Raw genomic sequence first — 27,580 nt, forward strand, 5'->3', positions numbered from 1 at the left:
AGAATAGGGTGCCTGGGTGGCTCGGTTGGTTGTGTCTACCTTTGACTCAGGTCGTGATTCTGGGGTCCTGGGATCGAGTCTCACATCAGGCTCCCTGCTCAGCAGACGGTCTGCTTCTCCCTCTTCCTCTGCTCCTACCCCCCGTTTGTGCGCACTCTCTCAAATAGATACATAAAATCTTAAAAAAAAAAAAAAAAAGAATAAAAGGACATGAATACATGCTAGAAAAAGGACCAGATATGAGGACCAGGATGTAAGTCAAATGGATAAATCCTCTGGTTGCCGAGAAGAGATTCTGGTGATTCTCTTCTCTTTCTACCTTTTGGTATCTCCTGAATTTCTCCCCAATAAACCTGCATGAATCTTATCGACTTAAAAGTATTTTGATTTACAGGTGCCTGGTGGGGCTCAGTTAATAGAGCGTGCACCTCTTGATCTTGGGGTTGTGAGTTTGAGCCCCACGCTGAGTGTAGAGACTACTTAAAAATAAAATCTTAGAAAAATGTTTTTACTGAGAGCAATTTTAACAATACAGAAAAAGATGTGACAGAGAACAGTAAGACACACACATCCATCTCCATGCCCAGAATGAAAATGATCACTATTTCATTATATATATATATTTTTTTTTAAAAGAAGATTTTATTTATTTATTTGACACACAGAGAGAGAACACAAACAAGGGGAGCAGCAGGCAGAGGGAGAGGGAGAGGCAGGCTCCCTGCTGAGCAGAAAGCCCGATGCGGGGCTGGATCCCAGGACCCTGAGATCATGACCTGAGTCGAAGGCAGAGGCTTAACCCACTGAGCCACCCAAGTGCCCCATTATATATATATTTTTAAAGATTTTATTTATTTATTTGACAGGGAGAGATCACAAGTAGGCAGAGAGAGAGAGGGAAGCAGGCTCCCCACTGAGCAGAGAGCCTGACTCGGGGCTCGATCCCAGGACCCCGGGATCATGACCCGAGCAGAAGGCAGAGGCTTTAACCCACTGAGCCACCCAGGCGCCCCTATTTCATTATATTTAGTTTCTGTCTTTGTTTTTAAGAAACAAGGAGTAACAGGAAAGCCCTCCTCAGGGATGTCTATCGGCATCCTGGAAGAACATTTTCGTGTGAGAGCACTTGCCCCTTCTGGGATGGCCCAGGGTGGGGCTGTGGGATGGCAGGCGAGAAGCAGCGCTCAGGGACTCCGATTTCCTTCCACCTTCAGCCGAGGGTTTGGCTCCAAGTGCCTATTTCCAGGACGGAGGCGGCCTAGGTCCGAGGGTGCCAGATTCGCCTGGCGCTGCCTTTGGAACATACAGCAGCAGGAGGGTCCCAGTGAAGCACTTCCCTCCTGAGGTCACTTGGTGCCCAACGGGTGTTTACAAAGAGGGTGGGGCCCCCCAGGCACAGGGCTCTGAGGCCTTTGCTCTCTGGGGAGCTGGCCCGTGGCAGGCCACAAGCAAAGGGTGGCAAAACCACTGTCTCCTGCGAAGCTCAGAAGCCGGGCAGCGGCTGGGAGGATGCTGGGAAATGAGGGGTCTGAAGCGAGGTGGTACAGTGGTCAGTGGAGGTTAAGGGGATCCAGAAGGAAGAAGGGGAAAAGGGAAGCGGCAGGAACGTTCACGTTGACTGCACTTACGACCACGGTTATTACCTCTGTTTTACAGAAGAGGAAAATGGCTCAGAAGGATTGGGTCCCCTGCCCCGGGCCTCATGGCTCCTGGACTGAGGTCCAGGCTGAGATTTAGATGAGCCCAAGGTTCGTGCTCCCCACACCACGCTGGGCTGAGTCCCATGGGGCGATTCCGAGGGAGCCATTCCGCTTTGCCCAGAGACCCGGGCAAGGCGTGGGGTCATGTAGACGCTGATTTTCAGGAGGCAGTGGCATCTGGGGATGAAGTGCTCGGAGACAGCCTGTCCTCACTTGGCGTGAGTCCCCCCCTCCGTGAGAGGGGCCGATAAAGTTGGAACTGATTTTGGAGAAGAGTTTATTAGTGTCCTTTCTTCTTGACTTTGTGGAGACCCACGGCCTCCAGGCTGGTGGCCAGCTTTCCAGGAAAATATTAGAGTCTTTCCCTGGGAACAGAGATGGGGATGACCGTGGAGCCACCCAGCCCTTCTCTCCTCACCTAAAAAATGTGGAGTTCTCCCTGATTCTCTCCTGCACCAATGTGGAGGTTAGGCTGGCGTGTCCACATGCGTGTGCACATGCACACACACACACACCGTGCACGCCTTCCTACAAGCATCAGCAGAGGCAACCTCCCAGTGGACCATCCTTTTTGGCCATTGCCTTGTCTCCGACATCTGGCACACACCCCAAAGATGGGACAGGCCCGGAGCCCCACACTGGGTGACGGGCAGGTTCTGCAAGTGACCCGTTTCTATAGATCGCTTGGACTTAAATGCCAGGGCCATTGCCCTCTCAATGCCAGAGAGATGAGACATGAAATCGTCCTGGGGAGGCTGGAGGCTTCTAGCAGATCAAGTTGGTTGGCACTGTGGTTCTACCACATTCTGGCTGTGTGACACTGGGCAGCTTTCTTAACCTTTCTGAGGCTCCATGCCTTAATCGAATGGGGGGGATGTTTTGGTTGATGGTGATAACAGACTCCCACCTCCTCTTCTAGCGGCCGGAGCAGGAAGCCCAAGAGTGCGCAGTGGTGTCTGGGAGTCGTGCACAGAGCCTGGCAGATGGCAAACGCCCAGTGGCAGCATCTGATACTTGCGTGGCCCTCTGTCTCCCCCACCCCCAACCCCGTTCAGGGATCCCGTCTTCACTCCGGAGTGGCCGGGGAGGCCCCAGACCTCCTCCACTGCCTTCTTAGGCATGGAGTAGTCCCTTGTTCAGGACTGGGTCAGCTAGCACGTCTGAGGAGCTGCCGGAGGGAGGACTGCGGTCAAGTCTGAGGGACCAAAGATATGGGTCCCAGTCCTTCAAGCGGGGAGACCAGCACTACCCCTAATCCTGTCGCTTCCCTGTTTGATGGCCCCACAATGGCTGTGTTTCTTCTGCCCCGGCTCTCCAAGACCCTCACCGTTTACAATTCTTTCTCCTAGTGCTGCTCACGCTGTTCTTCGCCGCCAGGATGAACATGGCTCCCGGTTACCGACCCCAGTGTCCCCATAACACAGACGAGGACACTGAGATCCAAAGGGGTCAAGTGACTCGGTCATCCCAGAGGCAGTGGCCCACCCGAGTCTGTCTCAAGGCTGGGAAGACGTGAGTGGGCGAACGGAGCCTGCTGGGCAGGAAGACATTCTGCATGTCCGGACCCCGTCGGGTGACAGAGCTCCTGGTTTGGGGTCCACAGTGTCCTGCTGGGGACTGCTCGGTTCTGCTCACTGGTGGCCTGGTTTGCAGGGTAAGTGGCTTCGACTCCCCCTCACGCTTAGGAGTTGCCTGCCTCCTGAATTCAGACCTCTTGTGGTCAAATTCGTGTGTTGATATCCTGATGCCCAATGTGATGGGGTTAGAAGTTGGGCCTTTAAGAGATGATCTGGTCATGAGGGTGGAATCCTTTGACTGGGATTAGTGCCCTATGAAAGAGACCCCATGGAGCCCCTTGGCCCTTCCACCACTTGTGGACAGGACAAGGAATTGGCAGGGTGTGACTCGAAAGAAGGCTCGCCAGAAGCCAACCCATATTGGCACCCTGATCTTGCGACGTTGGGCCTGGGGAACTGGGAGAATGACATTTCTGTTTCTGAGCCACCCAGTTTGTGGTCTTTTGTCCTAGTGGCCCTAGCAGACCAAGACCCTGCTGCTCTGCCCAGGGAGACTGCCCCATCCACAGCTGGGGTAGGAGGTGAGGACCCGGTCTGGGCTGGAAGTGCGGAAAGAGGGTGTGGGAGTGGGGAGGCACATGGGTTCGTGGCCGTGGGGAGGAGGAAACTCAAAGGAAAGAGGGGTGGGTAGAGAGCCCAGGGCTGGGGCTGCCCACAGAGAGGCCGAGGCTGGAGGTGCTGCCTAAAGCTGGGGGGCGGGGGGTCCAGAGTAACACCCGGACTTCTCTCCTCTTCCCGCACTCCCCTTCCTCTGGCACCTTTCATTGGGTGAACCCAGTCAGAAACCCGTTGGCAGAGAAGTCTGGCATGTGTCACTTGCCCTCTGAGATGTTGAGCAGAACAGAGAAAGGTAAGGAACAGATGCGATAGCGAACAACAAACAAGCAAGCAGGACCCAGACCTTTCTAAGGTGATGTCCTGCTCCCGTGGCCAGCCCCAAGCCGCTGTAGGGCTCCTGCGAGGTGGCGGGTAGGCAGGCTCCTGATGCTGACGACCATACTCCCCCTTACAAAGAAGACCTCTATTTGCTGCTGGTTGGGTCCCATGGAGCCGGCCACCCTCCTTGTGTCTGACTGGGACTGCCGGGTGGTCTTCGTCCGCCTTGTCCTTCACTCCAGTGACTGCCGTTCTCCCCTTGCCTGTCCAACCTAGAAGACGCAGAGAAGATGCTGCCTAGAGTCTCCCACCAGACACTCTGGTTAAGAACCTGAGGTCAGATCCAGCTCTGTGGCTTACAGGCTCCAAGCAAGTGATCTCGCCTCTCTCCGCCTCAGTCTGCTTATCTGCAAAATGGGACCAGCAACAATACATCCCTGCAGAGCTGCTACGAAGGTAAAATAAGCTAATGCAGGGGCGCCTGGGTGGCTCAGTGAGTTAAGGCCTCTGCCTTCGGCTCAGGTCATGATCCCAGGGTCCTAGGATCGAGCCCCGCATGGGGCTCTCTGCTCAGTGGAGAGCCTGTTTCCCTTCCTCTCTCTGCCTACTTGTGATCTCTGTCTGTCAAATAAATTAATTAAATCTTAAAAAAAAAAAAAAAGCTAATGCAGGTAGAGTGCTGAGCACAGGACTTGCTCTCAGTGAGTGTCCTATAAATGGCAACTTCAAAAAGCATGGGAAGGAACGGTTGAGAGTCACTGCAGACTCGGGAGGGAGCACCTCCGGACTCTCAAGGTCCTGGCCGCCAGGGTCCATTGCTGGTCATTTTCCTTGAGAGCTAAGTCTCCCACATTCCGGGGGGCTAAGGAACGGGACAGCTCTCTCCCCGGTCTCACTGAGTTCTCATGGCTGGAAGGAGGAGATGTTTTGCCCGGAACTGGCCTGCGGTCCCATTTTGTGCGGCACTAATGGCAGTCTGGAGGCTTGGGCTTTGGGTGCAGGAAGCTGAGTATCCTTGTGGCAAGACCTACTGAATGTCTGAGCTTTTCAAGGCCCCCTTCCTGCCACCTGTCTGTGTTTCTGGTCTCATCCGGAAGGACAATGTTGGAATGGTCTAGGCCCTCCCTAAGCCTTTATCTTTTGTGCTTGGCTGGAAGTCTAGCAGCCAGTCAAAAATTTCTTGAGTTGTGCAGTGTATTATAGTGTCGTGGGTCTTCAGAGCTTGCAAAGATGTCGAACAGAACCCTAGATAGTTGGTGCTGGAAGGGGCCTCCTGGGGGACCACAGGAGTGTTATGTGGCTTGTGCTAGATGGATCTTCGGTCTGAGAACGGAATGACTCCTTCAGAACGAGCCTCAGGCAGAGCCATGGGACATGAGAGCAGGACAAGGGACTAGATGTAGCTAATCCAACTCTCTCATTTTATAGTCAAACCCTCAGCTCCCTATATAAGTAGCTAGGGGGGAGGTTCTGAAAAGAATTTACTAGAGATGAGGTCCACATGACTACTTTAGGTGTTTAAGCTGGGGCAGAGAGAAAGAGAAGGGCTTAGAGCTTCTGTGCGGGGTGGGGGGTGGTTAGTCATTACAGGTAAGAGAAGAAAAAAAACAATAGGGCGTTCATTCCACTAGTGATTGTTGACTCCTGTGTGAGGCCCAGCAGGGATGAGAAGAGGAGTGAGACTCCATACGGTAAGATGTGACAGAAAACCAACGCAAGCTGGCTTAGACAAAAGGTATTTGTCAGCTCACCTAACCGGAGGCCCAGAGGCAGGGTGAGTGTTATGGACTGAATGGTCCCCCAACCCCCAAATTCGGTATGTCGAAGCCTTAACCCTCAGTGTGACTGTATCTGGAGACAAGGCCTTTAAGGAGGTAATGGAGGTTAAATAAGGTCACAAGGATGGAGCCGAATCCAAATAGGACTGGTGTCCTTTTAAAAGAGAAGAAAGAGAGGGGCGCCTGGGTGGCTCAGTGGATTAAGCCGCTGCCTTCGGTCATGATCTCAGGGTCCTGGGATCGAGCCCCGCATCGGGCTCTCTGCTCCGCAGGGAGCCTGCAGGGAGCCTGCTTCCTCCTCTCTCTCTGCCTGCCTCTCTGCCTACTTGTGATCTGTCTGTGTCAAATAAATAAATAAAATCTTTAAAAAAAAAAAAAAAGAGAGAAGAAAGAGACGCCAGCGCTGGATTTTTACACACACACACACACACACACACACACACACACACACACACAGCTCACAGAGGGAGGACACAGAGAGAAGGTGTCTGTCTACAAGCCAGGAAGACAGGCCTCACCAGAAACTGCCCCTGATGGACCTTGATCTTGGACTTGCAGCCTCCAGAATTGTGAGAAAACAAATCTCTGTTGTTCAAGCCCCCAGATCTGTGATAGCCTGTTATGGCAAGCCAACTATGACAGCGGGTGCAGGGTTGTTCAGTCCAGAAACTCTGACTCCATTTTTCTGCCATTCTCTCAGCTCTCCCCTCAGGTGTGGCCCCATTTTTAGGCCGGTAGCAAGAGGACTGCCATCGTTCCAGGCCCAGCAATGTCCAGAGGAAGAGAGAGAAGGTCGCTCCATGATCTCTCTCATAACAACAGGAGAGCTCTTTCCCAGAACCGGCCCCCCAGAGAAAAACCTTGCCTTCTGTCTCACTGGCCCTAACTGGGTCCCAGGGCTTGTCTTGAACGAGTCCCTGAAGCCTGGGGAAGCCAGGCGCTGTGTATTTTGCAGAGCATGGGAAAAGTCGCTTTAATAAAGAGACTTCAAATCCAGAAGAGTAAGCAAAATAGAAATTTATGTCACTTTGATATCCTGTAAGAGTTCAGAGAGAAGTCATCCAAGACTGAGAAAAGGACTCCGCCATCCTCCAAATGTGCCTTCCCTCCCTCTGTCCAGGGAGATCGCAGGCTTTATTTATTTATTTATTTATTTATTTATTTATTTGACACAGAGAGAGAGATCACAAGTAGGCAGAGAGGCAGGCAGAGAGAGAGGGAAGCAGGCTCCCTGCTGAGCAGAGAGCTCAGTGCAGGCCTTGATCCCAGGGCCCTGAGATTATGACCTGAGCCGAAGGCAGAGGCTTAACCCACTGAGCGCCCCAGCAGACTGTTTTAATTTCCATCATCTCCTAGTCAGGGGGAAGGGTTGAGGAAGGGTCAGGGAACCACACGCACAATCCTTTTGAGGGCACAGCCTAGAAGTGGTACAGTCATTTCTGCCCACAGTCTGTGGTGAGACTTTAACTCAAGGCCACCTCAAGCTACAAGGGACGCTGGGAAATGGAGCTCTTACGAGCCAGCCACCTGCTTAGCCAAAACTCAGGAGTCCTGTTATTATAGAAGGGCACTGTTGATATTGGGAAACCAGATTTAGTTTAGGCCCAAGTTCTTGAACTAATTCTTGGAAGGGGCAGTGGGCCGACCCCTGGCGCCGGGCATGGGGTCGGTCAGCTTCCACTGAGGCACACGGGCTTGCCTCTGGACTCTGGGTCTGTTTGTTAGAGCGGTTTAGCTTGGACGCTAAATAAGACACTGTGCCTTGCATTTCTTTGGCTTCTTTTAGGAAGGGAGAGAGTGGGTGTTGGGTAGCCAACCAGCAGTGAACACTGCATGACCTGGCTTGGAGGCCCTCTGCCTCTGGGTGGGGGAAGGGATGTCTTCAATCAGATAACTATGGGTCAACGTGACAAATGGTAAACTAGCAGCTATATATAAATCCCAATGAAAACAGAGGGGAGAATTAAGAGAAGGCTTCTAAGAAGGGGTGGGGGAGTATAATGAGTTCATTTTGTCTGGGTCTCAAAGGATAGGTGGGAATTCCCCAAATGACTTTGGCTGGGGAAGGACGATTCTGACAAAGAGAACGGCAAACTCGCAGAGCCATGGGGGCGCGCAGGGTGTGGCTTGGCGTCTCGTGTGGCTGGAGAGTGGGAGGGAGGTATGCTGGGAGCCGGGAACGAAGAGAACCCGAAAGTCACGAAAGTCACTGGAAGAAGCAGCCTGTCTGACAGGCCTCTGGAGGCCATGCATGGTTTTTTAACCCAGCAGAGATGTGGGCTTTGTCTCTGTCCTTCTCAGAGGTAGAGACGGGAGGATGACTCGTTAGGAAGCTATTTCATAAATTCGGCTGAGTAATGAGGAGAGCCTGCGTCGGGGTTGTGGTGCTGGGAATGGTGACAAGGAGCTAGATGACAGGGAGTCTGGGGGTAGGACTGACAGAACTTGGTAGCTGAGTGACGGAGGGGATTGAGCGGGAACAAGGTGGGGGGTTAACTATGGTTAGACACGATCCTAAGTGTATATGCTTGTACTAGAAACCCGGAGAAGGAACACAAGAGAAGTAAGTTCGGGGGTGAGAGGAGAGGACGACTTCCCACCATCTGAAGCCTGGTTCATGACAGGCTCCTTTGGGATCCTTGGATGTATGACATTCTCTCTCTCTCTCTTTTTTTTTTTTAAATATTTTATTTATTTATTTGACAGAGAGAGAGGTCACAAGTAGGCAGAGAGGCAGGCAGAGAGAGAGGGAGAAACAGGCTCCCCACTGAGCAGAGAGCCCGATGCAGGGCTCGATCCCAGGACCCTGAGATCATGACCTGAGCCGAAGGCAGAGGCTTAAACCACTGAGCCACCCAGGCACCCCATGACATTCTCTCTTAACTCAGGGCTTCTGAACACTCTGTCCCTACTCCACAAAACGTTCCCTCACCCTCAAAGGTCCAGCTGGCTCATTCCTCATTCCCTCCAAGAGCCCTTCTTGACCCCCTTCCCCCACCCCACCCATGCGACAAACCCTCTTTGATGATCTTATGGTATGCCGCCATTTCTTCTCTTTATGTGCCTCGAGCTCGGGGTTGTTGAATGTCTGTCTCCCCTGACTCAGCCTGTCAGATCTATAAAGACAGGGGCCAGGTCTGTCTGTTTGCCCCTTCCTGCTCAACAGTGCATAGTGTCTGGCACCCCCTAGGCACTCACGCTCGAAGTATTCAACACTTGTCATTGGAAATAAGAGTTGGCTGTTAGTTTTTTATCATGGCCCATTGAGATGTGATGCAAGGCAATGAGGCCACCGTGGGGACAGGTGGTGTGATCTAGTTGAAGACCTGGATCACTGCAGACCAGTGGTTCTCAATTAGGAACCAATTTTTGCCTCCCAAGGACATTTGGCGTGTCTAGAGACATTTTTGATAGTCATGACTCATGTGTGTGTATGTGTGTGTGTGACTAGCATCTAGAGGGTAGAGGCCAGGGATCTTGCTAAACATTCTACGGGGCACCAGACAGCCCCCCACAACCAAGACTTATGCAGCCCAACATGCCAATCGTGCTGACGCTGAGAAATCCCGCTCTAGAGACTGGGGAGCCAACCGGATGGTTAAGTTCCCATCTGGCCTGCTGGTTGCTACAGCCCAACTGAATGAGAGCAAGAGAAACTTAGCGGCTGTCATAAGAAATATGGACTTGTGATGTGTGGCCAGGAACCACCTTGGATCGGGCCTCAGTCAAAGGTCCCAAAACCTTGGGCAGTTTCCCCTTAACTGAACTCCCGGCCTTAAGCCCAGCAGACCAGCCTGGCACTCGCCCCTTTCTGACTCACTCCATTGGGTTTCTCTCACTCTTTGGTGGAAGCGGCCACCACACTCTCTTCCCACCCCATCTGCCTCACTGATTATTTTCAGCTTGGCTTGCACAGGCCCAACGCTGCAATTACACCCCAACCTCAATGGCTCCTTCTGAAAATAACATTTGGGTCGAAGAAAACCTCAGTCTGGTGGGCTGGATTTTATACTAAACAGTTAAAGAGTGGGTGTGGGCATGGGGGCTGAGGGGGGGACAAGGGAGTGGCACAATGGTACAATTAAAAGAAGAATCTGGAAGAAAGGGAAGGAAGAGGAAGTGAAGAGAGGGAAGGGGTGGTGGTGGTAAGGGCAGTCGCAGAAAAGAAAATATACCTCCTGGGCAGGGGTCAGCCATCTTCTAGAAGTCTTATGCCAAGTCTTCATTTATGCCTCTAATTGAAGGTTTTGTTTCTGAAATAACTTGCCCCATCACCGAGGCCTGGGAAATTCATGTCTGCCTGGGGCCAGAAAAATTAGTCTATGGGCATACCAATCTTCATCCAAGCTAGTGACCAGATTTTCCAGCCCCAAAATAGGAGCCACATGGTTGGACATAGGATTTCTGTTCTCTTTCCAGGTGAGAATAGCAGTCTGGGAAACGTAGTTTCACCATGCTGGTAGATGGAACTTCCATGGTCCGTGGAGAAGAGTGGGTAGGACTTTTAAAGTAGGGATTCTCATGGATATCACGAGAGATTTGTGGGTTGCTTTTAGTTCAGAGGAGAGAAGGAAACCGTTCAAAGAGAACATCCGTCCTACCTACAGGGGTGGGAGGGGGGTGGGGATGTAGAGGGCGAGGAAAGAAAGAACTTGGAAGCACCTTTTGAATTCCAAAGGAGGCAGACAGATTTTAAAAGGCTGTATGAGGTGAATTTGGGGAAATAGGGAAGAGTTCCATACAGTAGTTAAAAGCTCAGCTCTGGAGTCAGACTGACTTAGGTTCAAGTTCAGACTATACTAACCCCTGGGTGATCTCCAAAGGTCACTCACTTGGCTGTTTCAGAGAGGCCAGCAGTAGAGGCTCTAGAGTGAGGCTAGTAAGGATTTGCATCCTGGCTCTGTGATCTTCTGCAAAGGTATTTCCCTTCTGCGTGCCTCCCATTTTCCCTTTGTAAAAATGGAAGGGTATGTATCAGGACCCAAACCTTCTCACAGCACCACTTCTCAGGTGTCATAAGGCCAGAGAATAAAGGGCTTAGTCCAGTGCCTGGGATACTGGCAATTACGCAACATATGTTAGCTATTTTTTTTTTTATTACCTCTGGAGTTTTTCCTCCAAATACAGTAGGCAAGAAACTTTTTAGCTAACATATACATTTTTTTAAAAAAATTGAACAGTTCTGAATTTATTTTCAAGTGTATTAAAATATATGACTAACATGTCAAACTGTGGTTTCGCTAATGTTATTGCTTAGGGCAAGGCTATGTAGAAAAAGGGAATCGATTTAAAGTTAATTTAGAGAATAAGGAGAGTTAATAAAAGAAGTCAATTAAAAATATATAATATAGATGGAATGTGGGTATGGAAGAAAACCATGCAGGCAATACCTGAATGGCTGAAAAAATTGGAAAATAATCCATGCTGCTTTCTGCCAATAAAACCTTCTAAGGCGGGGTGCCTGGGTGGCTCAGTGGGTTGAGCCACTGCCTTCGGCTCAGGTCATGATCCCAGGGTCCTGGGATCGAGTCCCGCATCGGGCTCTCTGCTCGGCAGGGAGCCTGCTTCCCTCTCTCTCTCTCTCTCTCTGCCTACTTGTGATCTCTGTCTGTCAAATAAATAAATAAAATCTTAAAAAAAAAAAAACCTTCTAAGGCACATGGGTGGAGAAATGAGGCAGGAAGATACTGATCAAGACACTATCAGAACGTCGTCCTCCCCCCTCCAGCCCCCCCCCCAACCACTGCTGTTCCCTTTTTGAGAAATTGGTAGGAGGGCACAGACAAGCGAGGCCTGACGCCCCAATGTCTTGGAACCCGGATAGATTTGTGGCTGGTGGGGCTGGGGTGGGGGATGGCAGGCAGAATCCAAAGGCCCAGCTCTAAAAACCGAAAGCCAACTCCCCAACTTCTCTCTCCCGTCGCGTTCAGGGCGATTCAGGCCTCTCTGATTTTTTTGGATCACTGGGTCAATCAGTCAGCCAATGCCTCGGGAGAAGTTTAATTAAGCTCAGATCGCCGGCGTGAGCTGCCAAAGGTCTCCCTGCCCTCCCGCGCCCCGCCCCCCCCCCCTCCCCGCACATCTGGTGAAAAGCTTCTTCCCCGCCCCGCCCGGCCGGGCCTCAGCCCGCGCATGCGCGTCAGCAGGGCGCCTAGCGCCCAGCGGCAGGCTGGGCTCCCAGAACCGAGCGTTGCAAACTGTTGCATCAGACAGCAAGCAGCCCGCCGGGCCGCCAGGGTTTCTAGGAAGATAGCAAGGGTTTGAGGTCCTCTCTGGTCGAGTGGGAGCGTTGGCTGTCACTCACGGGGTTTACACGCTGGTAACACGATCCCCTGAAACCTCAAGTTTGCGCCAGTCGGGGGAGGGCTTTAGCCACAGGTGAAAGTCGTTTGAACCCCACGGCTTCTGCCTGCACTCCACAGCCGCAGGCTGGACCGACCGAACGGACTCGGCCTATTTTATTAATGGCATGAGCCCTGAAGGAATGAGCTGGGTTGGATTTCTCTTCCCAAGTACAAGAATGCCCCTGAGGAATTTCTCACTCTGTGAAAGTGCAAAACTAATTTCCCCAGACAAGCGCTGTTGCCGGTTCCCAAAAGGGCTTGGAAAAATCCCAGCAGGAATGTTTAGTGGTTCCAAAGCTCTTCACCCCAGCTGCTGGACGTGCAGACACTGACCACCAAGAACTTGGCGGGTGGACACACGTCCTTCATAGACGGGCCTTCGTTTTAGAGTCTCTCAGGCCCCTGTGTTATGGACGTTTTGGACATCAGCCGGAAAATGCACAACCCCGAACTCACACAGACACAGCACTAATGTAACAGTTGTCTAGATTTCAAGTGGCTCTGCAACTCAGGTAAGGGAAAGTTTTCCTCACTACTCCCGCATCGTTCTGATCTCTGGGCCTCTGCCTTCCTCAAGGGGAGAGAAAATGATGCTGTAGCTAGCTAGCAGGGAGGGGACAGTCTTGGGCGGGGGGGGGGGGGGGGGGGGGGGGGGGGGGGGGGAATTCAAGAAGAATGAATATGATTTGGAGTCTACTCTCTAAAGGGATTCCCAGGGAGATCACCTGAACCCTGGGGTTCAACACTCTTTTTTTTGGAATGGGTGAGGACCAAGTCATTGAGTATTAATGGATTTTCCAAAAAGACAAAAACTGACAATGTATACCTTAAGCATTCTGTCTTTACTAGGGTGTTGATGTTGAAAATCTATTCCATCTGAATAATCTGGAAAGCTAAAATAGGGCTAGTGTTCTTCCTTCCCCTCATTATTTTGAATCAGTCAATCCCAAGGTTCGATAACAAAATGACCTGAAAGACATCCACTTGCCAGCCCATCACCGTAGTTTGTTTAAGCCAACACTGTCCTTTGAACAGTTGGGTATTATGGCACTATGGGATTTGTTGTTGATGTAACCGATGCTTCATACATATGGCCCAAGCTCTTAAGGTCGTCCACAATGATCATATGAGCTGAAGTCATGCCAGCTGGGGAAGGGTAGGAAGGAGTATGGGCAAGTATGTTTCCAGGCCCTGCTTCTGAGGGTATATCTCAGGGCCCAAACCTCCTGCCCAATGGATGTCACCAAGGTGGTATCCTGGGGTCACAGAGTGTGGCCTCCTGGAGCTATCCAGAAAGTCAGATATGCCTGAGTAATAGTCCCCACTTAGAGAAGCAAGTCATTGACTACTGTGGGGCATGAAAGTTGGAGCCATGAGGCCAGAAGCTGGGTAGGAACTGGTGAAAGTAAGCTTGTGAGCTCATGTTAGCTTCTCTGCTGCATCCACAACGCTTACACACAGTGGGCTGTCAATGCATGTTTCTAGAATGAATGCCCTGAAAAAATGAGGGAAGGAGCAGAGAGAGGTAAGGTCAGAGAAGTCCAAGAATTTTGTAAGAAGCCTCCTGGGATGCTCAGGGTTCTTCTGTGTTGGGCAAGAGGGGAGTCCTTGTAGTTCAAAGACATAGGGCAAGAGACTCAGAACTGTGAAGTGACAAGTCTCCCGAGGTCCCTTCTGCCTCGCTTTCCCTGTTTGGAAAGGACTCCAGTTGGTGATTCCAGAGCTGAGCAGTCATTGTATTTAACCAAGCCTAGTGACATCATCATCAATAACAATTGCCTTGACTCGATTCCCAGAGCGAACTTCTGGGAAAATAAGGGGTCTGAGGCAGGGTGTGTGTGTGACTAAGACCCAGGGGACAGGAAAATCCCCTAGAAGCCACACTCTAAAACCATAAGCAAAGTGGTGGCCCAGATGGTTAGATGATGCAGACATACACCAAAAGTGTGATTCGTTTTCCACATTTCTCGGGCACTCACCGATTCTAGACACTATACAGAGCCCAAACCCAGACAAAGCTCCCGTTCTAAGGGTTTATGATCTAAATTCCTTGTGGAAAGTCTGTCTTTCAAATGTTTAAAGCACCTCATTCAGTCCTCATTTCCATTTCAAGTCATGCATCTCCTTCCTGAGAAACCCACCAAGTTTGAAGTTTGTAGCTGGCCTTCCTTCTGTTTTTGCTATTTATGTGCCAATTTAAAGGGTGGGGAAAGCTACGTTAATTTAAAAATAAAACACAAATAGCTAAATGAGTCTTGGTTAAAGTAAAAAAAACCACAGAAGGCATTTTCCCCCTTCTCATATTTTTCAGATTTTCCTAGAACCACCTTTATTTCCTCGGAGTGCAGTCATAGAAAGTGATGCTCTTCCAAGTGAAAGCTACAAGCCTTATTCCAATTCTCCTCTCATTGCGCCCTTAGGTTTTCTTTTTCTTTTTCAGACATTTGAGGGAGCAATTGAAAGCCCCTAATTCACATGTGGTATTTCTAAGCACTCCTGGAGTAGATTTTGGGTTGATTTTGCTCGGTTTGTATCTTACCTCTTCTGTTCAGTTGGATCAGCTTGTACATTCTGGGGATGGGAACATGGCTTTAAAGTTGGATCCTCCTGGCGGTTGGCCGGACCACCATTTATCAGTCTTGTGGCCTCTTCTATCAAAAGGAGAATACTGGTATACTTCTCCCAGGGTTGTCATGAGGATTGAGGAGTCAAGACACATAAAGGGCTCAGCACAAAACAGGCTCTTAAGACACAGTAGCTATTAAAAACAGATCCTTTCAACCAATCTGCTCCTTCCTTAAACAAGCCCCTCCTCCTGGGTTTGGAGAAGAAAATCAGTTATCTATTCCAAGTCGATGATTTATCCCCATTTTACATCACCAAAGGGCCCGTGAGAAGGGGGAACAAAACCGAGACTGACCTTGCAAACGCGTGAGCCTTTTAATGGAGTGAAATCAGTGTTCTTGCCTTTCAGCAAGAGCCCACCAAATCAGCGGGGCAGGGACTTGGGGAAGCCTTGAAGGCCCAGGGTGGGATAGCAGAACCACAGAAAATGGGGGAGAGTAATCAGGGAAAGCAGGCCCAGGGCTGAGATGAGGGGCCAGAGGGGTGACAATCGCCAGGTAAGAAAGCTTCCCACTTGAGGAGTTCTGAGTCCAAGCGTCCGCTGGGCCCAGGCTGCCGGCCCCGGGGTTTGGTGACCATGGGACCCGAAGCGCGTGCGACAGCGCCCTCTGCCGGCCGCGCAGAGCAAGTCGGCAACCCAGCCGCTCTGCAGGTGGGACCAGGGATCCCTCTCGCAGCCTCCGCCCCGGCTGCATCCCTTCTGAGGACAGCACCGCCAGGTCCTCACCGGATTCTGGGAGACACGTCCCTATCAGACGCCTGCGGCCTGAGCAGAAACGATGCTCGGAAACGTCCGATTCACCCGGGGATCGGAGGCTGCGGGAACCCACCCAAACCCCGCAGAGGCTGCGCCTCTTGGGACCCAGGGCCAAAGCCTACTGGGCTGTCAGAGGTGGTTTGGAAGTGGCATCGCCTATGGCCAAGACCGCGGGTTCTGCGGACAGAGAGGAGCCCTGGGCTCGCTTTCTGCCTCATCCATTTTCCAGCTAGGTGACCTTGGGCAAGGTACTTAAATTTCCATGTGCCTTAATTTCCTCATCTTTAAGATGGAGAGAATGATCCCGACCTTATGGGTTGACATGAGGATTACATGGGATCAGACAGCCTGGGTTGGAATTCCGGCACTGACATCAGCTAGCTGTGTGCCTGGGGCAAATTACTTAACCTCTCCGTGCCCCAATTTCCTTAAAATAGGGATAATAATGGTACTTACCTCTGAGGGTTGTTGCCTGCAAAACGCTTAACACAGTGCCTGGCACAGAGTAAACGCTCAATAAATGGTGGCTCTTATGGTTGTTGTCGTTATTATTGTTCTTAAGAGCGCTGAGCACACGAGCAGAACTCTAGCGGGCTGCTATTATTAGTCTCTTTCTTGGGTCCGGCTATTTCTTTCCGGGCATTGTTAAAATCTTTACCATGCGGTCGCGTCCTTATCAGTAGCCGAAGGACAGCCGGCCTTCCTGAGATTGGAAAAATCGAGGTTCCCCTGGAGGAGGGCCAAGGACGCGGCCGCGGGCTGCAAGGACCGGGACCTCCCCGGGGGACACCCGCGCCGCGTCGCCTCCGCCCGTGCCTCCATTAGCGCGCGTCAGAGCCGCAGTGACGTCGCCAGGTCCCGGCGCTGGGGAGGCGCGGCCTGGGCACGCGGGGAGCCTGGGTTGGGGGCGGAGGGTGGCCGGGGTGGCCTGGGTGGCCGCCCGGCTGCAGATGTCCGCGGCCGCGCGGTGCCTTGCTGTCTTCGGCGGCGTCGGCCGAGGCAGCCCCGGGAGCTGCGGGGAGTCCGCGGCCGGGGTAGGCTGTTCCCCGCGCCTGCCCGCGCGGTGCGCCATCGGGCTCCGCCCGCACCCCGCGGGGAGGCCGCGGAGGCCAATGCCAGGTCCGCCCAGCCGGCACGGGGTTGGTCTCCCCGCGGCCGCTCAGCGTCTGCGTGGTCCTCCCCCTCCCACCTTTCTCTTCCCCCGCCCGCCCCAGTCCCATTCCTCGTCGTCCCGGAGAGACCTGCTCACTTTCTTCTTCCTCTGCCCTCCTTCCGAACCAGCTCCTTTGCTGGGAGTGGTCAGCAGCCGCCCCCAGGAGGCGCCTCAGGTCCCAGCTTGCGGCCCCCGGCGCCCCCATCCCGTTGCTCGCTAGAAGGTTCCAGTAGACTTGCCCAGCACGCACCTCCAACTCACCGAGCCTTGTCCCCATTATTGCCTAGGACGGCGGTGCGCCCCCACCCACCCATCGTCCTATAAGTCTCACCTTCCCTCCTAAATACCTCTCGGGGCACTCTCCACTTCTTCGGGGATGGCTTCGTAGTTCCAGCCATCCTGGTTTGCGCTATTGACATATTCCTCTCAAAGGTCTCCTTCTCTGCACCCCAGCCTCCTTCACATCCGTCCTCCACGCACTACGAGAGCCTGCCACCTACAACCCATGTCTGGCTATGTCTCTCCCGGCTTGAGGTTGGCTGCCCAGCCCGGGACCTCAAACCCTCTGTCTTCACGGACACTCTTGTCTGCCATTTTTGAACATGTCTGGAGGTAGTCCTGGGTCTACCCACTCTATGGAAGGTCCTCGGTTTCTTTATTGCTCTTGGTCCCTCTCCAGGGAATTTGCACCTCACTCCCTCCTTCTCCTTCCCCAATTGGCTTCCTCTTACTCATTCTCCACAACTCAAGATATGAGTCACCTCTGACAGGAATGCCTTCCCTGTTCTGCTATCTATGGAAAAGAAGTCTCTCCGGGACCCAAAGCTTCCTCTGTTGCTTTCCTCATAGGGTAAAGACCGGACTTTCAAGATGGCCCTGGAGCCCGGCATGGTCTGTGCACATGCCCCACCCCCATTATCTCCAACTCCAGTCCTTTTTCCCTTTGCTCTAGCCACACTGGGGTCTCAGTTCCCAGACCCTGTGCACACCCTCCAGCCCCAGGGTCTTTGCACAGCTTGTTCTCTTGGCCTGATACAACTTTCTGCCCTTCCTCACCTACTCAATTTTTGGCTCTCATCCTAAGTGAGCATCATGTCCTTAGAGACAGCTTCCCTGACCCTTCCCCAACCCCACCTCCAATTCAGTCCAATTCTTCTTGGGTAGATAAAAGCATTTTAAAAACTACGGGAGAGTAAGATCATCAAACCAGTTTATTCTGCACCCCTCCTGGGCCCCTCCAACCTTTGCCAAAGCTCAACATTTGCCCTAATTTCTTCAAATCTTTTTTTCGAGAACATAAAACATCTTTAGATCTAGATAGGGCCTTTGAACCCATGTCTGTCCCTCTCCTAAGGTAACTAACCACTCTCCTGCTTCTGGGGTGTATCATTCCTATACATGCTTTTGTATTTTTACTACATGTGTTTCTGCCTATAAACACTTCATAGAATTGTTTGGCATGTTTGTAAACTTTGGGGAAGTGGCATTATACTGAATATATCATTGTGCAACTTGCTTTTTTTTCACTCAGTGTTAGGATTTCAAAATGTATTCACGTTGATATATGTAGTTCTAGATCATACTAGATCTGCTGATTCGGGCCCCATTGTATGAGTTCACCACACCCTATTTACCCATCTCTTTGTGAAGGTCGTGTAGCTTATTTTCGCATTTTGTGTTGTTAGAAACAATGCTACAGTTGATGTTTCTTATACCCATCCCCTTGTGTGAAAGTGAACTGTCGGGCAGATACTTGTGTGTGAAATTGCTGGACCAGGTCATGTCTATTGGCAGCTTTACTCAGCATGGCTGAACAGTTTTTCAAAGTGGTTGTACCAATGTACACTTTGATAGCAACATGTAAGTAAGAGTTCCCGTGCTTGGCATCCTCAACAAGACTTGGTAATGTCAGACTGAAAAATTTTTTGCCAAGCTGATGGGTGTGAAATGGTATTTCAGTGTTTTAATTTGCAATTCCCTGTTTACAAGAGAGATGGAGCAGACTTTCATTAGTTTGTGGGCCATTTGCCTTTCATCTTTTAAAAATTGCCCTTGGTTTGACAGTGCTTCTATTGGATTATCTCTTATTATGCGTAGGAGCTCTTTATGTATTCTGGATACTAATCCTTTGTCAGGCTGTAGCCCATCTGGTGTGTTTAACTCCACTCAATTACGGTTTGAATCTGTGTGATGATTTGATTAATGTCTGACTTTCCCATGAGACTATAAGCTGCAGGAGAAGAGGGACCATTTCCTGTGACTAATGCAGGGTCTAATACCTGCTAGGAACTCAATAAATACTTCTGGACTGAATTACATTGACCTTATTTGTCTTTTTCTATGCTTCTGCTCAGCCCTCACCCTCAGCCTCTCACAAGGCTATAAATTCCTCTCGAGCAGGAATCTGGTGCTATTTTCCTCGTCTTTGTATCTCCATCTTTGGCTCTGTCACGACACAACACCCCTGGCTCAGAGGATCTATCCAATCATTTCTGCTTGAGTTATTTTATTTGAGCTTTCTCTTTCCTTTCTCCTCAACCTATCTTTTATCTCTAATCCCGGGTATATATTATCTATGAAATGAATGAATAATCAAAACCTCCTTGGGTGTTTGTGAAAATCACAAGATATAACGTATGCGGGTAAGAAGAACGGTGCTTAGCACACAGTTGGCGCTCGGTAAGTGGTGACTTCCGTTGTTCCCACAATAATCATTTGGGTGACTAAAGATACACTCTGTTTAACTTTAACAGACTGAATTCTTTCAGAGAGAGAATAAAAGTGAACTTCCTGAAGATCTGGTGAGCAGGGTTTTTTTTTTTTTCCTTTATTGGCATTTGACCCATTATATAAGGCTCAGTCCCAACACGATCTCTGAAAAGCATCAAATATCATTCTTCTCCTTCTCTTTTATAAATTCCAGACATATCAAAGGCATATGAACCATACATAGAATTCAAACTTTTAAGTGGAAACATATAAAGGCCAATTCCACTCCTTTGGCCAGAAGTCAGAGAGCAGAAAGGAGGTCTGTGGGTGATACCAGGGGTGGGATTGAGTGGCTGCAGCCGGGGACAAAAGCAGAATTCTTACATCTGTTTCCTACATCTGCCATTGATTGTGTGACCTTTGATCTATTTATAAAATGAAGACAATAATTCTTGCTTTTTCTGGGAGGTGGAACTTCATTAATTAAGCATTTTAAAAAATGCCTTGAGATCCTTCCCATGAAAGCCGAAAGTTCCGCTATATTTAAACAGTGCTCCCGAGAAACGAATGGCCCAGCCCCACCTGTCCACGCAACAGAGGAATATGATCTCTTTCTTACCAGAAAGCAAGGCTCAGGAAGGTCGATTTGCATGCCCGATGTGGTGTGTTACCGGCAGACAGGGGAAACCCCCTTCATCTCTGGCCCCAAGCTCGAAGCCATGAGAAATCTCAGGGTGTTACAGCCTTTATTTGATCAAGTTGTCATGCTCTACAGAGACCCGCCCTCTCTAGGGTTTCATCCCTGCTACAGGAAAGCAGGTGACTGTGATGGGCCCACTACAATGTGAGCCCACCAGAGAGAATGGTTAGAGGCACAGTGACAGCTGGCAGGGGCTCTCCTCAGAAGTCCCAGAAGGAATGAACTTTGCTGCGGGATGTAACTGGAGAAGGTGGGCTGCCTCCAGAAGGTGGTGTAGGCAGGGCCCCCTCTGGAGCCTGACCTTCTCTTCAACTCCAGGGTCTGGGAGAGGGACCTGAAGGCTCAGGGAGGGCTGAGATCCCCAACTGACAGCTCTGTGCAGTGGCTTCCGAGGGTTATGCCTGCCCTTACGGTGGCTGTTGGAACCAGCAACACCATCTTGTAGGTGCTCGAGGAGAGAACCCTGGAACCAGAAGACCAGGCTGTAAAATCCAACTGCAAAAAAAAAAAAAAAAAAAAAAAAAAAAATCCAGCTGTGCAATTTGGTCATGAAACTTCTCCGAGCCTCAGCGCTGTACCTGTGGGCCGGGGCTAATGATAACCTGTCGGGGTTGTTAAGCAAGATCACAAGAGAAAAGACCTGCGACAGTACACGATACACAGACTGCGGAAGGGGGAAGCTAATACTCGTTGAGAAGATGGAAACCCTAACAACTCATTTAAGTCTGAGCAGAGCTCAGTCCCTTATCACAGCTTTTTTCTATTCTTTTTTTTTTATATAAAGATTTTGTTTATTTGTTTGACAGACAGAGGTCACAAGTAGGCAGAGAGGCAGGCAGAGAGAGAGGAGGAAGCAGGCTCCCTGCTAAGCAGACAGTCCGATGCGGGGCTTGATCCCAGGACTCTGGGATCACGACCTGAGCCGAAGGCAGAGGCTTTAACCCACTGAGCCATCCAGACATCCCTCTTTCTATTCTCTCTCTTTTTAAAAAAAGATTTTATTTATTTGTCTGACAGAGAGAGAGAGAGAGAGATTACAAGCAGGCAGAGCAGCAGGCAGAGAAGGGGGAAGCAGGCTCCCTGCTAAGCAGAGAGCCCCGACTGGGGGGGGGGGCTCGATCCCAGGACCCTGAGGTCATGACCTGAGCTGAAGGCAGAAGGTTAACCCACTGAGCCACCCAGGCACCCCCTCCTTTCTATTCTTAAGGTAATACTTGCACCTGATTAAAAACAAAAACAACAACAACCCACACCAAAAACCAAAGAGCCCGAGAGAGGATACAGGGAGAAATGAGCATCTCTGCCATTGGAACTTCTTCTAACACTTTCTCCTCCCCTGGTGGCAATAAATATTAAATAACAGTGCCAGGTTCTGGTGTATCTTTCCAAAGATCACCAGTGGGTGTATGAGGATGTATGTGGATTATAAGCTGTGCCTCCTTTGACACAGATAACATGCAATCTACGCTTTTCTTATACTCTGCATTTTTTTCTCACTACACAGTGTTCCTTGACATGACTTGCACGTCAGTAAGTATAGAGGCCCCTTTCTTTGAAGGCTGCACAGTATTGCACTTGCTCAGCCGGTTCTCGGCAGATAGACGTGTAGGTCTGTGGAGTTTCCTGAGGCTGCTGTAACAAATTAGCACACGTTCAGTGGCTTGAAACGACAGAAATCTATTATCGTACGGTTCGGTAGATCAGAAACCCAAAAATGGGTCTTGCTGGGCTAAGATCAGGATGTTGGCAGGATTGCTTTCCCTCTGGAGGAGACTTGAAGGGAGAATCCGTTTCCTTGCTCTTTCTAGCTTCTAGAGACCACCTGCCTTCCTTGGCTTGTGTCCCCTTCCTCCATATTCAAAGCCAGCCATGGTAGGTTGAGTGTTTCTCGAATCACCCTAGTCTTATTCTCCTTTTCTGCTCTCCTCCTTTCACTTCTGAAGACCCTTGTGATTACATTGAGTCTGTTCAGAGAATCTCCCTATCCTAAGGTCAGCTGTGTAGCAACCTTAATTCCATCTGCAATTAAAAAAATTTTTTTAAAGATTTTTTTAAAAGATTTTATTTATTTATTTGATATAGAGAGAGATCACAAGTAGGCAGAGAGACAGGCAGAGACAGAGGGGAAGCAGGCTCCCTGCTGAGCAGAGAGCCCGATGTGGGGCTCGATCCCAGGACCCTGAGATCATGACCTGAGCCAAAGGCAGAGGCTTAACCCTCTGAGCCACCCAGGTGCCCCACATCTGCAATTTTAATACCCTTTTGCCATGCATTGTCACAGGTTCTGGGGGGGTGGGGATGGGGGACCTTTTGGGGGGGGCATTATTCTGCCCGCCACAAGGTGATTTCCTGTCTTCTGTTATTAAAGACAGAACTGATGAATGTCTTGTATAAATGCCATTTCCTACCTGTGACTATCTGTGTGAGATTAAATCTGATAAGTGGACTGTGTAAAAGGACATGTGTTTTAAAATTTGGGGAAGGTATTGTCAAATTTTGTTCCAAAGGGACTGTGCTAACTTACATGCTTACTGAATACCACTGTATTCTTGCAAGTTTAAAGAAAAATTAGTAGCTTTTATTTATTTTTTTTTAAGATTTTATTTATTTATTTGACAGAGAGAGAGAGAGAGACAGTGAGAGAGGGAACACAAGCAGGGGGAGTGGGAGAGGGAGAAGCAGGCTTCCTGTGGTGCAGGGAGCCCAATGTGGGGCTCGATATCAGGACCCCCAGGATCACAACCTGATCCAAAAGCAGAGGCTTAATGACTGAGCCACCCAGGCACCCCAGTACCTTTTATTTTTTTAAAACCAGTTTTAGGTTTACAGGGAAATTGATCAGACAGTATAGAGTTCCCACATCCCTCTGGCCCCCCCCCCATAGTTTCCCCTCTTGTTTACATGTCGTGTTAATGTGGCATGTTTGTTACCACCAATGAACCAATGCCCATACATTATTATCACGCAAAGTCCATACTTTACAGGAGGGGTCAGTCTTGGTGTTGTACATTCTGTGGGTTTGGACAAATGTATAATGACGTGTATCCATCATTGTAGGATCATACAGCGTAGCTTCACTGCCCTAAAAATCCTCTATGCTCTGCCTATTCATCCCCCTCTCTCTTTTTTTCCCAGACCCCTCACAAACACTAATATTTTTACTATCTCCATGGTTTTGCCTTTTCCGGAATGTCATATAGTTGGAATCACACAGTATATAGCCTTTTCAGACGGGCTTCTCTCACCTAGCAATAAGCACTTAAGATTCCTTCATGTCTTTTTGTGGCTTGACGGCTCATTTCCTCTTCTTCTTTTTTTTTTTTGGCTCATTTCTTCTTATTGCTCAGTCCTATTTCCTTGTATGGACGGGCCACAGATTGTTGATCCATTCACCTTTTGAAGGACATCCTGGTTGCTTCTAAGATTTGGCAATTACGAATGAAGCTGCTATATAGTTGACCCTTGAACAACGTGGGGGTTAGGCGACCGGACCCTTGCTCTGTGGAAAATCTGAGTATAACTTTTGACTCCCCCCAAAACTTAACTACTGATAGCCTACTATTGCCATTACCAATAACATAAACAGTCGATTAACATGCATTTTGTATGTTATATGTATGATTTTCATATTTTTATAGTAAAGTAAGCTAGAGAAAAGAAAATGTTATTAAGAAAATCAGATGGGGGCTCCTGGCTGGCTCAGTCAGTGGAGCATGTGACTCTTGGTCTTGGGGTTGTAAGTTCGAGTCCTGCGTTGAGTGTGGAGATGAATTAAAAATTAGATCTTAAAAAATTAGGGAAAAAATCATATGGAAGAGAAAATGCATTTGCAGTACTTTATTATATTTATTTTTAAAAATCTGCATATAAATGGACCCACGCAGCTCAAACTTGTGTGTTCAGTGGTCAGCTGTAAACATCCGTGTGCAGGTTTTTTTTTTTAAGATTTTATTTATTTGAGAGTGAAAGAGAACACAAGTGTGTACAGGGGCAAACAGACTCCTTGCCAAGCAGGGAGCATGGTGCAGGGCTTGATCCCAGGACTCCGAGATCATGACCTGAGCCGAAGTCAGACGTTTAACCAGGTACCCCCTGGCTGTCCTTGTGTGCAGATTTTTATGTGGATGTAAGTTTTCAGTTGTACCACTTTTTACACAGCTTTGAATGTACAGTATTTTAGAAAATTTTTTCGCCTTGGCTAATCTGACAGATGAAAAATAGTATCTGGTTGTTTTAATGTACATTTCTTTATTTAAGAGTGAAGTTTGACATCGTTTCATATTTACAGTTTTATTTCTGGAAATGGTCTGCTCATGTTTGTTTTTCTATTGGGTTGTTTTTTCTTAGTGATACAAACACACTTTTTATATAAAAAGGAAAATTAGAAATGTGTTAAATTTTTACAATTATTTTGTCCGGTTTTCTATTGGTCTTTTTATTTTTTTTTTTCTGTGTAGAAATTTAGAACCTTTATAAGTCAATTTTATACCTTTTCTTCTTGGGGGCCTTTGTGGTTATGCCTTGCCTTTTCTACTTTGAGATTCAAGAAAAAATTCCCTGTTTACTTCTTGTGTTTTTATGGCTTTCCTTGGACATTTAAGTCTTTGATACATCTGGATATGTTTAGGTAAAAGGTAGGTTTCCAAGTATTGCCCTCCTCCCATTGTTAACCCATCAGGGAATGTTGGTCCAGGATCACTTTCCAGATAATCCATCTTTCCTTTTTTTGGAAATGCCACCTTGATTATATACTGAAGTCTGGCAGGTAATTGTATTTTATTCTGGTCTTTGGAGGTAACTGTTTTGCTTACCAAAGTTTTACACCATGGTTTGTTTTTTTTTTTTTAAAGATTTTATTTATTTGATAGAGAGAGCGAAGAGAGAGAGAGAGAGTGAGAGAGGGAGCACAAGCCAGGAGAGAGGAAGAGGGAGAAGCAGGCTTCCCCTGAGCAGGGAGCCTGATGTGGGGCTTGATCCCAGGACCCTGGGATCATGACCTGAGCCAAAGGCAGACACTTAATGGCTGAGCCACCCAGGCACCCCTACATCATGGCTTTTAAAGTAACACTTTATTGAGATATAATTCATTCTTTTATATATAAAATTCACCCTTTTAAGTATACAATTCAGGTTTTTGCTAGCTTCACAGTATTGTGTAATCATCACTGCTGTCTAGTTCTTTTTTTTTTTTTTTTTTAGATTTTATTTATTTATTTGTCAGAGAGAGAGAGAGAGAGAGCAAGCACAGGCAGACAGAGTGGCAGGCAGAGGCAGAGGGAGAAGCAGGCTCCGTGCCGAGCAAGGAGCCCGATGTGGGACTCGATCCCAGGACGCTGGGATCATGACCTGAGCCGAAGGCAGCCGCTTAACCAACTGAGCCACCCAGGCGTCCCAGTCTAGTTCTACCACATTTTCATCACCCCACAAAAAAAACTCTGTACCTGTTAGCAGTCCTTCTCCATTCTCCCCTACCCCCAGCTCTTGGCAATCATCGATATACTTTCAATTCTATGGATTTGCCTATTTTGGACATTTCATATAAACAGAATTCTACAATATGTGGCATTTTATGACTGACTTCTTTCACCTGCCATAATAGTCTCAGGGTTCATCCACATTGTAGAATGGATCAGTACCTCTTTCCTTTTTATTGCTGTGTAATATTCCACTGCATATCTGCACTACATTTTATCTATCCATTCATTTGTTGATGTATATTTGGATTGTGTCCGTTTTTTGGCTATTATGAGTAATGCTGCTATAAACATTTGTGTATAGGTTTTTGTGTAGACATATGTTTTCAATTCTCTTGGGTCTATCTCTCTATCTCTCTAGGAGTAGAATTACTAGGTCATATGACTACTCTATGTTTAACTTTTTGAAGAACTGCCAGACTGTTTTCCAAAGTGGTTGCAGCATTTTACATTCCTTCCTAACAGCAATGTATGTGGATTCTGACCTTGTAGGTGTGAAATGGTATCCAGTTGTGGTTTTGATTTTCATTGCCCTAGTGACCAGTGATGTAAGACATCTTTTCCTGTGCTTATTAACCATTTGTTTATCTTGTTTGGATAAATGTCTATTGCAGTACATTGCCCATTTAAAATTAGATTACTTATCCCTTTTTATTGCATAATAAGAGCTCTTTATATATTCTGGACACTAGTCCTTCGTCAGATATATGATTTGCAAATATTTTCTCCCATTCTGTGGGTTGTGTTTTCTCTTCTTTAATGGTGCCCTATGAAGCACAAATATTTTTAATTTTTTTTCCCTTACGTTTTTAATTTTGTTGAAGTCTAAATTTATCTGCTTTTTCCTTCTGCCCGTGGTTTCTGTGTTCTAGCTAAGGTGCTACATTATGTTTTGATGTCTGCTAAGGAATCTGTCCTCACTACCCTCCCCCACACACTCCCCACGCTGATCAGGCTCTTCTTGCTTATGTTTCTTTTTTAAAAAAATTTTTTTTTTTAAGATTTTATTTATTTATTTGACAGAGAGAGAGAGAGAGATCACAAGTAGGCAGAGAGGCAGGCAGAGAGAGAGGAGGAAGCAGGCTCCCCGCGGAGCAGAGAGCCCGATGCGGGGCTCGATCCCAGGACCCTGAGATCATGACCTGAGCCGAAGGCAGCGGCTTAATCCACTGAGCCACCCAGGCGCCCCTTGCTTATGTTTCTGTGTGAACTTTAGAATCAGCCCATCTTGTTCCAAAGCAATTCTTTTTGTATATTTTAAAAAATTGGAATCACTGTAAGTATAATGATTTGTGAGAACTGACATCTTTACAATAGCACATTTTCCTATTTGAAAACAGGGTATGTGTTTACATTTCTTCAGACTATTAAAACTAGTGGTGTTCTAAAGCATTCTTCTTAGAGACTTAGCACAGTTTTAACAGTTGTGTTTTTGTTGTGGCCCATCTGAATGGAATCTTTTTTTTTTCTTTAAAGATTTTATTTATTCATTTGACAGACAGAGATCACAAGTAGGCAGAGACGCAGGCAGAGAGAGAGGAGGGGAAGCAGGCTCCGCGCGGAGCAGAGAGCCCAATGTGGGGCTTGATCCCAGGACCCCGAGATCATGACCCAATCCGAAGGCAGAGGCTCAACCCACTGAGCCACCCAGGCTCCCCTGAATGGAATCTTTTAAGAAATAGTTTCTAACTGGTTGATGATTGTGTATGAGAAAGCTACCCACTTTTGTTTATCGGTCGTAAAATTGGTCATCTTATTCTATTGGTACTGAATGATTTTAATTCTTGAGTGAGTTATCCTGCATTTTCTAGGCTTCCAGTCACATTGTCTAAAAATCATTATAATTTTGCTTTCTTCTTTCCTGTTTTCATACTTCTTGCTTTTTTT

At 48.6% G+C, this 27,580-nt stretch overlaps 1 long non-coding RNA gene across 1 annotated transcript; it reads right to left on the reverse strand.

Moving 5' to 3' along the window:
• Positions 1-4,195: 4,195 nt before the first annotated feature.
• Positions 4,196-16,654, reverse strand: LOC123948012. The gene is made up of 3 exons (XR_006819906.1): positions 16,114-16,654; positions 14,815-14,926; positions 4,196-4,425 (listed from the first exon to the last, which is right to left on the reverse strand). It is a non-coding gene; the product is annotated as an uncharacterized LOC123948012 (long non-coding RNA).
• Positions 16,655-27,580: the final 10,926 nt, after the last annotated feature.

This window comes from Meles meles, chromosome 8 (assembly GCF_922984935.1).
Source record: "Meles meles chromosome 8, mMelMel3.1 paternal haplotype, whole genome shotgun sequence".
Lineage (NCBI taxonomy): Eukaryota > Metazoa > Chordata > Mammalia > Carnivora > Mustelidae > Meles > Meles meles.